General features: G+C 37.6%; 1 protein-coding gene across 4 annotated transcripts in view; it reads right to left on the minus strand.

The window, feature by feature from the left end:
• Window positions 1-13,840, minus strand: part of RNF144B (ring finger protein 144B) — an 867,397-nt gene that overhangs the window by 167,875 nt on the left and 685,682 nt on the right. For 2 of the 4 annotated variants that reach the window (XM_082346411.1, XM_082346412.1), the window contains exon 5: window positions 2,501-5,156. The gene's annotated coding sequence lies outside the window, so the exon portion shown is untranslated. The remainder of the gene's footprint in view (window positions 1-2,500; window positions 5,157-13,840) is intronic. The other 2 variants (XM_082346414.1, XM_082346413.1) reach the window with 1 other exon arrangement.

Below are 13,840 nucleotides of genomic sequence, written 5' to 3' on the forward strand. Positions count from 1 at the left end.
TGTGTCTGCCCTAAACCGTGAAAAGAAAGACTCTCAAATCAAATTAGATAAGAGACTGGAATTTTTATTTAAACTTGCTGAGAATTTTTTACTTTCTGAAAGTGAGCAATATGTACCTAAATATTCTTATAATCTAAAATGACTAGGGAACTAAGAATCACCTCAACAAATAATAGGAATAAATTAGAGATATGACTAGCCATGTTAAAAGACAGAAATTAGAGAAAAATAACATTATTTTCTCTGTGTACCCCTGCTCAATAACTAGTTATACATGTTTTCAACTATTTTATATTTTATTTATTTATTTTATTTTATATTTTGATTACTAATGCACTTTTATTATTGTGATATTGTGATTTATAATAAGAAATAAATATTTGGTCTTTGTCCATTATCCCTGGCACATAGCTCCTAAAAACCTTGGACTTTCCTAACTGATGGGAGTTGGGAATGTGTCTTTTGTTATGTTAATGAGGGGACTTTTGGACACAACCTAAGGATAGGGACTTGTTGTCAGGAGAACCAACCACAGAATTAAAGGGTTGGAACTTTCAGTCCCACCCCCGCATGACCCCCGGGGAGGGGAGAAGGGTTGGAGGTTGAATCCTGTTTACTATTTTTATCATTAGTAGATAGCATGATACATGGAAATTCAACAAATCATTTTTGAATTAATTAACTGTTAAAATAAGTAAATTTAGCCATAGAAAAGAACTGTCTGTCTCATTACCTGTTTTACATTCCTATACCAGCATATCCAGGAATTAAATGGGCTTGACTTTTGAACAAAACCAAGGAACAGGATAGTTTCATATAAAGAGAAATGGATTATTCTAGAATAAATATCCAAAGAAAAGAAAGGAAGATTTTCTTTGTGAAACACCCATCAGCTAAATTCTCTTCTGGAATCAAAATTCCATCCACCTTTAAAAGATGCCCAATAATGTGAACTAAGTGGATTTTGGAATGGCTGGCTGATGGATGATGACATTAGCTGACTTTGGAATGTTCAGGGTTTATACCTCAATTATACATCATATTCTATCAAATCTAACATGACGTTAATTGTTATATGCACCATTATTTTACATACCTTCAAAAAAGAAAAGAAAAACCTGCTGATTATGATACAGTGTTTAGGAAATTTCTATTGTAAGATACACTTCAATATTAGAGATATTAAAATGTGAATAAAAAGTATATCTTAAACTCAGTTAAATATGTTAGATAAGAGTCAGAATTGTAGATTGAGGAAGAACCTAAGACTTCATCCAATCTAATCTTCATCAATTTACAAGTGAACTGAGAACTCAAAGAGTTTAAGTACAGACAGGAACACAGAAATAGAGCAAGTCAATCAACCTGTGAGACCAGATGGGCTGCTTTGTTCCAGTGTTAACATTTCATAATTCTGTGCACTAAAATTAATATTAAAAAAGAGACTCAGGGGAAATATATGTCATCATAATATGACAAATGTCTCCTTTTTATGTTAGAGATAGATAATTTATCTCAACAAATATGTAACTTTAAATTCTCTATCCTCAAATACCTGAATCCTAGCATCTTCCCCAGTGAATCCAGGGTTTGCCTAGAAAGAGAAACCCGAATCCAGTTTTTGGTCATCAAGGAAATACCTAATGAGATATATGTAAATCTAATGGTATACTGGATTTCTTTTCCTCTGCTCCTTGAATATCTTTCATTGGATCAAAGACTATTTTTATGGTGTTAGGCTATGTGATATTTCACATGAAGAACAAATCAAATTTGCCATAATTATGATACATTTAAAATTCACTACTTCTAATGGCAACTTTAAACTTGATTTTCTTCAGTAAATTTTAGCCTGCTTGCCACACAGCGCTGTAAGTCTTGTTTTTAAAAGCCACTTATTCACCTTCTCTTTCCTTCATTTTCCCCTTCCCTTAACACCGCAATTGAAAAACTCCCCCTGGCCTCCACCCCCTCTCAAATTCCCCCACCTACCTGAAACCTCAGGCCCTCCTTTCATTACCTTGCTAATAACAAAAGCATCTTCATTTTCTCTGGAACTCATGCAGAAGAAACATTTTAAGCTCAACTAAATAATTACCCACCTATTTTCTATTTCCTCCCAAGGAAAAAAAAATCCTGACTGACTGAAAAATCACCAGGTTGTCACCAGAATCCTTAATATGAAACCTTCCTTACAATCTTCCTTCTTCAGCTTTCTGGTTTTGATGTGGGAAGTGGCAAAATTAAGGGCATTTGTGGGTTGTATTAGATAAACGAAGGTGTATTTAATTGAACCAGTCATCGTGAATGCATTCAGCATATGACTGACATGCCAAAGGGGACCACGCGCATGAGTGCTGCGTGGGTATCTTCCAGTTTACCACCGACCCCTTCAGCAGGCCTGCGAGGTACCTGGAGGAATGCACTCAAAGCAAGGCTCACAGTACAGGGGCAACAGTTGGGAGGATGGTCGGGGGCTGCCAGCTACAGAATGACGTACCCAAGCAAGTAAAGACAAAGCCTCTCTTGGCAGATACAAATTCCAGTTGCTTCGTCATCTTCATTTTGCAGCAAACACTCTGCTTAGAAAGGATGAAAGAAAATCATTATTTTAGTGAAGAATGCCTCTGACAACGCCACCTCAAAATTGTCTATTAATCCTTACTACTTATAAATACATACATACATACAGGAAACACACACACACACACACACACACACACACACGTATACATACACAATACACACACATACATACAGAGCCAATATTTTAATTGGCAAAAAGCCCTTTCTGAAGCCAGAGTTGGCCCCTGAACGAGACTGTGATTTAGCAAAGCGTGACTTGCTGTCCTCTCACTTCTCTTAATGCCACCTTTCTTCTCCCTGTCTCATCTCAAAATGTCTCACTCCTGTTCTCTGACAGGTTTAAACTCCTTCCTGCTAATGTGCTTACTAATAACTAAGTACATATTTCAAAATTACTACCATATCTGAGGCCTTTTTACTGGTAGCGAAAGGGTCTTCAAAGGCTGAGAGTAATTCAATGTGAAATGTGAACTTGGTAACTGGGAATGAGAAAATAAATCTCATTATTTCTTGGTCTTTTCAGCAGTTTGGTGGCCAAGAGGAGTCTATTTTATATATCATTTTCTTCTGCCAAAATACATTATCCATAGATATTTTCAAAAATATGGGAGCTGGAAAAGATCTTAACAGTCATCTTAAACCATCTCCACATTTTATAGACTTAGAAACTGAGGCCCAGAGAGGCAAGAGAGTTATTGCCAGAGGTAATCCCCACCCATCATCAGATTCCCAGGATAGTAGTTTCTAGAAATCTTGTCTTGGTAAAACTAACATTGCTTAAGGGCCCTGAATTTCTGGCACTTAAAGTTAAATAATTTATCATATGTCATTTGGGAAGGCTGAAGAACTATGTCTAACTTAAGGACCCCCATGTTTGATGGCATATCCAAACTCAACCAGTTTATTTCTATCAACAGGTCAACGGTTGCTTAAAAGGAGTCTTTCAGCTTAATCCTATGGAGCCACATAGCCCTTGTTAAAATGATATTGAACACCTCTGTAATGGAAAGAAGCAGTCTGTTCCAGTCCTCTAGGTGAGAAAGCCTTTGTAAAATCTTTTTGGCTATTTGTTTCTAGCACTATGGCTGACCAGGTGCTCTGAAGTCCTCCTACCATACTTTACACAGGACACAGTCTTCAAAACATTGTTGTTTGCATTTGAGTTGGTGGAGATTTTCAGATTCCTTCCTTAACCCCTGCCATGTAAATTAGAGTAGATAACTGGGGACAGTAATCAGGGGTCAGAAGGAACAGGCATGACCTGAGGATGGATCAGGATCACAGCACTGCTGCTGGGGACTGAGTCTTGGGCAAAAGCAAAGTAGGAAAGTTAAGTCTAAGATTTTTGAACTGGCTGAAGGCTTTCAAGGTAAACAGAAGTTTCCAGTTATGGGCAACCAAAGCCACAGGCAGAAAGCACACCCACTCTGAAAGAAAGCCTTCTCAATTTTGAACCTACAAAATCTCACCAAAGAAATCAAGTAATGTGTTCATAATCAAAGATCATTAGCAAACAAAAAGGCCAGCTGTATTAGTTATCTGTTGCTGTATAACAAATTATCCTAAAACTTAGCTTTAAATAACAATAAACATTTATTATATCCCCCAGTTTCTGAGGTTCAGGAACTTGAGGATCTGGAATTTGGGTCCTGGCTCAGGGTCTCTCAAAAAGTTGTGGTCATCTGAAAGCTTGACTGGGGCCGAGGATCCACTTCCAAAGGGACTCACTGACTTGGCTGGCATGTTGGTGTTGGTGTTGCTTGTTGGAGGCCTCGGTTCTCCTCCATGTGAGCCTCCCCTTGGGCCAGCTAAGTGTCCTGAAGACATGGTAACTGGTTTCCCCCAGAATGCACGATCCAAGAGAAAAGTATTCAGGCAGAAGCTATTCTATTTATGTGCCAATCTTTGATGAAAACAGGGACAAATTTACTTGTAATCTTGGGGCAAAAAAGATTAACCATGAATGAAAAAAATAATAAGTTCAATTCTGTTAAAATTAAGAAATTCTGTTCATCAAAAGGCATCACAAAGAAAATGAAAAAAAATAAATAGCAAACTAGGAGAGATATTTACAACTCACTTAAAAAACAAAGGATTAGTATTCAGAACACATAAGTAATATCTACAAATCAATAAGATAGAAAACCCAACAGAAAGCTAGGCAAAGACCACTAAGAAGAAGAAACAAGTGTGGACAATATATATGTAAAAATGTTCTCAATCTAGTTAACAATCAAGGAAATGGAAATTACAACCATAATGAGACACAATTTTACACCTATTTAGTTGTCTCAAATCAAAAGATCTGACAACACCAAGTGTTGGAGAGGAAGTGAATCAACAAGAAAGTCAGGGGACACTAGATTGTTACAATTACTTTGGAAAACAATTTGGCAATTTGTAATGATGAATATTCACACACCTGATCTCCACCCAACAGTTGTATTTCTAGGTCAGTGATCTTGATCCCTGGAGAATATTTGGCAATGTCTGGAGACATTTTCGGTTGTCTCAACTGAAAGGCACTACTGGCATCTAGTGGGTAGAAGCCAGGGATGCTGCTAAACATCCTACAATGCAAAGGACAGCTCTATACAATAAAGAATTATCTGGCCCCAAATGTCAATAGAGTCACCATCAAGGAACCCTGTCCTAGGTATATAGACAAGAGAAATTCCTGCACGTATGTGCACCAGGAAATATAGAATATATTCAAAGCAACTACCACAAACTAGAAGTAATACTTCCCTTTTGACAAGAGAATAAATAAATCAACTGTGAAATAGTTATTCAGTGAAATATACACGACTGAACTACAGACAGCTATAGACAATGACGTGAGTGGATTTTAGTGATGTGATGCAAAGGGAAAAAGTGTAAATCTCATAAGAAGATATCCAATGTGATATATTTAATGTAATGTTCAAAAACAAGAAAAACTAAAAAATCTGTTATTTAGGGGTACCTATAAACCTATGCTTAAACTACAAAAATAGGCTAGGCAATGATAATATAAAATTCAAGGTACTAGTTACCTCTTGTGTAAGACAAAAGGAAAACTGTGGAGGGTGGGGGAAGATAAACAGAGGAACACTGTTGAACACTTGGATTGTATAATGGGTTCACAGTTGTTTATTACATTATCATACTTTATAACTTGCATATAGATATAGATATTTACATACATACATATATGTCATATATCATTTTGTACCAACTATTATATTAAAATGTAAATAAACTGAAAAAATTATTCAGGGCAGAAGTTGTAAGGATGGGTTATACAATATGACCACACGAGTAACTTTGAATTTAGGGCAATAAGTGGTTAAGAATCCACCTGCCAATGCAGGGAACACAGGTTTGAGCCCTGGTCTGGGAAGATCCCACATGCTGCAGAGCAACTAAGCCCGTGCACCACAACTACTGAGCCTGTGCTCTAGAGCCCGTGAGCCACAACTACTGAGCCTGCACACCACAGCTACTGAAGCTCGCGTGCCTAGAGCCCGTGCTCCACAACAAGAGAAACCACTGCAACGAGAAGCCCACGTACCACAACAAAGAGTAGCCCCCGTTTGCCGCAACTAGAGAAAGCCCGTGCGCAGCAACGAAGACCCAACGCAGCCAAAAATAAATAAATTAATTAATTTAAAAAAAAAATAAATTAGGGCAACAAACTCACTGTTTTTTTTTGGAGAGGAGATTCAAATACAAAAAAATTCAGTATTTTTGTGTTAAGAGTCAGGCTCAAAATGGAGTGTAATTTGCCCAATGTTTTCCTTCCTGGCAGTCCACTATAATACCAATCCCCACACAAATATTGTTGGCCTAAGCACCCCTTACTCTGAGACTTATTGACAATAAAAACAGGGCAAATAAAAGGTAACATGAAAATTATAAGATATTTTTCCTCTTTCTGTATAATGTGATCATACACTGGTAGGGGCATAATAACATTATGCAATAAGAGGTGAGAAAATAAATGATCTGTAGCTTTCCTTGTCCGTTAGGACAAGGGTATCTTAGGGAAAACCCTGATTCCTTTTAAAAATCAAATTTTCAAAACAGGGTACCTTTAAACCCTAGGTTGGCAAATTAAGGTAGCCTAAATAATCTGAAGTGCCATGACCACTTATTAGCTTTAAGCAAAATTATAAAGATTTCCTTCCTTTTTTCTTTATGTTTCTCTCATTTTATTCTAACCAGGTTTTACAAGTGCCAACCTGCCCCCTTGTTCCTGTTCTCAGCTGACTTTCAAATAATCCCTGCTAGAGTGTTAATTGAAAAGTAAGGTATTAACTGATTATAGCTTAGTATGATACCTCCTAGGATGATTTTCATTTCACAGGGGACTCATAAATGTTGGTGTGGGTAGCAGGGAGTGAAGGCTAAGAGATGACCTTCAGGAAGCTGTAGCTAACTCCAACACCTGAAGAAGCAAATAAAGAATATTTGTTATGCAGCCTCTGAAAGGTTGGCAAAACCTTGCTTCAGGCCCTGTTTAAACATCCAGGCTCTGTCTACCACTTTTGGAACTGAGCTGCAATAAAACCTCTTACTTCCCTGACCCAAGAGGGAACATTTTATAAATTATAGTGTAGTGAATTATTTGGTCAACATTTAGACCTGAAATACCCTGAAGATGAGAAAGTTACAGAAAAAATAGATTTGGAGAAAGTACAAAGGCCAAAATTAATCAATAAAATGCTTAATAGTGTAAAGAGAAGAAACTTTAAGTGTCCAAGAATAAATGTCAAAAGTATTTCAACAAAACCCAGAAGGCTTGAAGTTGAAGCTGTATAGAAAAAAAGGGGGGGGGGGGGAGGGCAGATAGAGAAGACTTCTGTGGAGAATACAAGTGTGTCTTGTATCTTTATTTACAAAATAATTGTTCTACCACTTCCCTGCTTCACAGTACCTGATATTAGTCACTGCTCTGCCAGATAAGAAATGGTATCAGCCTTGTATAAAAGAGGTATCCCTGAATCAGGATGTGTAAGCCAACAGGAAACAGCTAGAATCAAATCCAAATGTGCAGTCCTGGTTCTTAAACTTCACTGTGCATAATCATCTAATCGTATTTATATAAAACGAAGATTCTAGGACCCTAGCTGAGGCGATTCTGATTTAGCAGCCCTGCATCATGGCCCGGGAGTCTGCATTTTAGAGCACTCCAGGGTAGTCTAATGCCTGCAGAGGGCCACAGTGAAACAGGCTTAAGGAAGCCGAACCTTGGAAATTAACAAGACAATTTAAAATTTGTATGTTAATATACGAGGCCAATTATAGCCAAGACATTTTAGGAAAAAAACCCTACCAAAGTAAAAAGACAGTACCAAGTTTGATTTATTATAAAACTACAGTAATTATGACAGTGTGGTACTGTCACAATACTCCAACAAACAATGAAATGTAATATGGAGTCTAGAAATAGATAGATGATAGACAGAAAAATCTATATATCTACTTGATTTACAATAAAGGTGACATGGTTGAGCATTGTGGAAAGGATGATCTTTTCAACACATGGTTCTAAGTCAATATTACATCCATATTGAAAGAAATAAATCTTGATCCCTATCGCACACAATACACAAAATCAATTCCACAGTCTTCCCAAGGCTGTCAGTCTTTACCAGGTATACATTTCATCAGAAAGAAAAGGATCTAAAGTCTAATCAGATGTGTATGTCTTTTAATAAACCTTATTTTCATTTGTATTGAATTAGTAATTTAGGTAATCTTGTTTATTGAGAATAAGATTAAATCTTTAAGTATATTTTGGAAATTTTATTTTCCTCTCTCCACTTTCCCCTCTGTTTCTTTCTCCTTCCTCCTTCACTTTATGCTCTCCCACCATCTACACTTTTATTCTTTTAACTACATGCATCAGATATCAGGGTAACAAATCAGCAGCTCCACATACCAAATCTGACCTATAGAACTATTTTAAAACAAATCATGGGTTTTTTTCCTTTTCTTTTCTTTTTTTTTTTTTTTACAAAAACCCTGTTGCCAACATGATTGTGAGGTTTCACAGAAAATTTAATTATGGGACATCTCTTGAAAATTTGGGAGATCTAGCTTACCCCTTAGCCAGGAGTAGTCCAAGGCAACTGCCTACTGGATGTTGTGCTTTAGACAGGGCAGCCCTCTCAGATTCACTTAATCCTCACTAGGCCTGCTTTATTAGTAAATATGACCTGCCTGACTCCTGTAAGAATTTGTATTTAAGATCCCTGTTACCATTAATGTTTGAATAAAATAGCTAGATGTAAAAACATGTTTCTAAAAAATTATAGATACATAAATGTCAATATTGTTTTCTATTTATATACAGTTTTCAGTGTTCTACATATGGTAGCTAAAAAGATTTTTTCTTCTTTGCCTTTAGTTTTTGGGCATAAATCCCTTCTTGTTTTCACAGGAACATTAGCTCAAATTTACAGATACTGTGTGCTACAGATAAAATTGTTGCATTAAAACCATATGTCACACTGAACTGTTCAAGAGGCATCAAGCCTTTCTTTCTCGCAGATCTTTAAAGATATAATTTTATGCTCAGTTAAGATGGAAAAGAGCATTAGGTTGGAATAAAAACCTATTTACTGTGGATGCATTTTACTAAATTATTTCACCAAATTACTAGGTAGAGAGACATTAATACAGTATGGTAAAAGACAACTTTTTCAATTTACATATGTCTTCCTCCATATTAATCAGCTGCTAGGGATTATAATTGTGATAGCAGCAGGATAAATGAGGATACTCCAAAGAGTCTGCCTCTTGTTTGTTTACACATTCATATTTACATTTTAAAGATTACCATAAGAACCTCAATTCAGAAAGTGGCTTTGATTCATTTAACACTTTATGGGAATTTTTGTTCTATTTCAGGCCATCATTATATTATGGCTATAGAAAGGCATAAAACTCTATTACTGTTTCATGGAGTCAAAAAAAGTCAACTTGAATTGTACAAAATAAGTAGTTCATATCTGTGAAAAGTCCTTCAGGAATAAGAGGCATTTCACTATAACTATTTTCATTCCCATACACATAACTTGTATTTTTATTTTCAGACACAAAACCATGTAATGGGAGTGAATGTTTTAAGAAAATATGACCCCAAGGGCCCTGTTCGCTTCAGAAGTACATCTCACACAAAACACGATTCAAATGACAACCAAACTGAATTCAGATCACAGCCTTGCAAAATTAGCTTCATTCAGCAGTTACACACACACACACAGGGGCATTTTTTTTCCTATCAAATGACAGGTCAAAATATGGAAAATTGGAAGTGACTGTAGAGTACATCAGTGAAAAAATGTAACTTAGTGGTGACCAGAACCCCTACACCACTTAACCGACCTAAGTCCTGAAAACAGTGACACTAAAATTTTAATGTTCTAAATAAATTTTTACGACTGGAGTAAATAAAAAGAATGAATAGTCAGTCTGGGATACATACATACACAACCAGCCTAAGGCAATTTCTGACTTAGGAATGCCTGGACCGCAAATCGCTGCCATCACCATTTCGACTCATCTCTTTCAGGACTGAGAACTCATCCCCAGCATCTCACTTCGCCGGGTCCTTTACACTCCCACTCCAGCCCATTTCGTCTCCTCCATCCTGTCCCAGTTGTTTATTTTGAGCTCTAGGGTCAAAAAGAAATTATGACAACCCCTCCCCACACTCCCATCTCTGCCTCTTTCACTGTCCCAGTGTGCTGAGTGAGAAGGAAAAGAGGAGGTAGCCCTGAAAATGTGAAATGGGGATAGAAATCTAAAAAGGAAGGAAACTTTTATAAGCTTTGGACAGTCCATCGTCACCTGCAATTCTCTTCTTTCACATAAACTTCATTCTCAACCTGCTCTTCAAAGCCCTGCATCCTTAAACATATTTAAAGCCCTTCTCCAGCTACATTTCCTCTGGCCAGAGCATCTATCTTGAAAAGTATTCTTTCAACTCAATAGCCTTTTGTCCTCCTCTAGCTCCGAAAAGGCCCCCATCAGTTAATACTCCTCCTTTTAAATCTAGAAGTGCTTACTAAGTCTTCTGAATTTATAACCTTGCTTTGCAATCTTCAGAATCCCAATCAATAAATACTTGACAAGTTTCAAACATAAACTGTCATATGAAAATTTCTTCTTACATTGGTATGACAGTGAATCCAAAATAAAATTCCCAATAAATCAGTAGTCAAACATTCAACTTCCCTCTTCCTGCTTCTGGGTCATCAATGTTGCTGGGGGAATTTGTATAATGTTATAAAATGAGGACCCTACAAATTTACGGCTTTCAGTGTCGTAGGACAGCTAAAGCTGCACAGCATGCCTCTGACTTGACTTCAGTCTTCCTGTTCTCTCAAGCCCCTCCTTCAATATCTTTGTCATCCAACTTCAAGTGTAAGTGATGTGTGTGTATGCGTGCATGTATAGATAGATAGATAGACAGACAGACAGACAGATAGGTGGATAATCTGAATCCAACCAGATGTCTTCTGTGTTCTTCAAATCTGTATCTCTCTTTACTCTTTTCAAAATCAACATTGCCACTTGGGTCATGCTCTTTATCACATTTCTATCTCCATGGAGACCACACAATTCTAATTTCTCCTATTCTATCATATACCTCTTTCTCTTTGCTGGTTCCTATTCTTCAGCTAATGGATACTGTGGTACACTAAAAGTACATATTTGGACTTTGGCCCATGTTCCTGGCATAGAGCCCCCCAAACACTTGGAATTTCCTGAGTAATAGGAGTGTCTTTTGTTATTCATAATGAGGCCCTCTAGAACACACCTGAGTCTTTGCTAGTGTGGCGATTCAGGGTGGGTTTCCTAGATAGTCTCAGGATGGGGCTGATCACCAGAAAAACCAAACATGGGATTAGAGGGTAGGAATTCTCAGCCCCACCCCACCTTAAACTCTGGGGAGGGGAGTGAACGGGAGTGGGGCTAGAGATTGGGTTATAAAATCTCCTGAACAATGGGATTCAAAGAGCTTCTGGATTGATGAACATGTAGAAGTGGGAGGGTGGTGTGCCCAGAGAGGGCATGGAAGCTCTACCCCCAACCGCCCCACACCTTGCACTATGCATCTCTTCCATTTGGCTGTCCCTGAGTTGAATCCTTTGTAATAACCTGGTAAACTTAAATGTTTTCCTGCATTCTATGAGGCATTCCAGTGAATTATCAAATCTGAAGGGGTAGGGGGTGTCATGGGGAACACTTGAATTTGTAGCCGAGTTGAACAGAAGTGCATTTAGCTAGGGCAGTTTTGTGGGACTGATCCTTGAAACCTGTGGAGGCTGATGTTAACTCCAGGTAGTGTCAGAAGAGGATTTAATTGTTGGCCACCCAATTGACGTAGAGAAACAGAGAAATACATTCTGGTATATTTCATTCCTAGCTAGCTCTCCTCAAGTCTTTCTTTCTCTTCCCTTTAACCATGTAACTTCTTGAAAGACAAGTCCACAATAGATATTAGCCATTCCTTTCTTCATCTCTTCTCTCCTCTCCCCCCCTCACCTCCTCTTCTCTCTTCTGCTCTTCTCCCAATCCCTCTGTACACATTTATATCCCCAGCAGCACCTACGACTTTCATTAAAGCTCCAAGCTTGTATTACCATCTGCTAATTGGATATCTCCAACTAAAGATTTTATAGGCATCTCAAACTCAATATGTCTGAAACTAGATTTATTATCTCCCCTTTGCTAAAATATTCTTCTCTGCTACTTCCGAACCCAGTTAAAAGCATCATTTAGATTAATTACCCATAGTTTTCTCTCTTTGTTCTTCCGGTTCAATATGGACAAGAAGAGTTGCAAAGCACTGGGTTAGAGTTTAGCTATCCATTTAGCTAAGGATATCCAGCTAACCATAATGCTTCATTCGTCAAACATTCAGGAATAACAGAAGTCAGTTTGCATTTGGGTGCTTCATTTGTGTCCCTTGTTGCATTATCTTCTTAATCAAGAAAGGGATCTAGGGCTTCCCTGGTGGTGCAGTGGTTGAGAATCTGCCTGCCAATGCAGGGGACACGGGTTCGAGCCCTGGTCTGGGAAGATCCCACATGCCACGGAGCAACTGGGCCCGTGAGCCACAATTACTGAGCCTGCGCGTCTGGAGCCTGTGCTCCGCAACAAGAGAGGCCGTGATGGTGAGAGGCCCGCGCACCGCGATGAAGAGTGGTCCCCACTTGCCGCAACTAGAGATAAGCCCTCGCACAGAAACGAAGACTCAACACAGTCATAAATAAATAAATAAATAAATAAATAAATAAATAAATAAATAAATAAAAGACCGTGAATTTCTAAAAAAAAAGAAAGGGATCTATAATGGCTGTGGACTTCCCTTCTATTTGAAACTCATTTACGTTCACATTCCCATTTCAGAAAAGAGGAGGGCAGTGCCAATTTTAATTAAAAATTTCAGGACATCAATTCACCTAGCCAGACATGAATTCCACAGAATGCTCTTCCTTAAAGATTATTTCCTAATTAATACACTGAGTATCTGTTATATTCATCTAAATGGGAACGGGATGAGAAACTGACATCATTTTTTAAAATCAGTTTTATTAAAGTATGATCCCCATGCAGTAAGCCACACCTATTTAAAGTATATAGTTCAATGAGATTTGACAATTGTATACATCTGTGTAACCACCTCCACAATCAAGGTATAGAACATTTCCATAAAACCAAAAGGTTTCCTTATATCCCTTTGCACTAAGGCTCCTCATCTTTCTTTAATATCAAGGAAAAAACTTATCTGCATTCTGTCATTTGCATTTTCTGGAATTTCATATAACTGGAAGCATACCATGTGTGCTCTTTCGGATCCAGCTTCTTTTGTGTAGCATGAAGTTTTTGAAGTTAAACCATCCTGTTGCATGGATCTTGCTTTTTATCTCCGAGTAGTTTTCTATTGTATAAATTCACCCCAAATTGTTCATCCATTCACCTAGTGATCGACTTGCTTCCAGTTTGGGGTTACAGTGAACAAAGCTTCTAAGAACATCCAAGTACTCATCTTTGGAAGGATATGTTCCTCTCCATTTCTCTTGGGTAAAATACCTACCAGTGGAACTGAGGGTTAAATATTCAGTATAGGTTTAACTTGGTAAGAAACTTCCAAATTGTTTAACAAAATGGTTGGAAAGTTTTACATTCCCATCAGCAATGCTGATTCAGTTAATTTAATGATTATGTTTTACAAGTCTTCCATATTCTACTGATT

This window comes from Balaenoptera borealis, assembly GCF_965194805.1.
Source record: "Balaenoptera borealis genome assembly, chromosome: 12".
Lineage (NCBI taxonomy): Eukaryota > Metazoa > Chordata > Mammalia > Artiodactyla > Balaenopteridae > Balaenoptera > Balaenoptera borealis.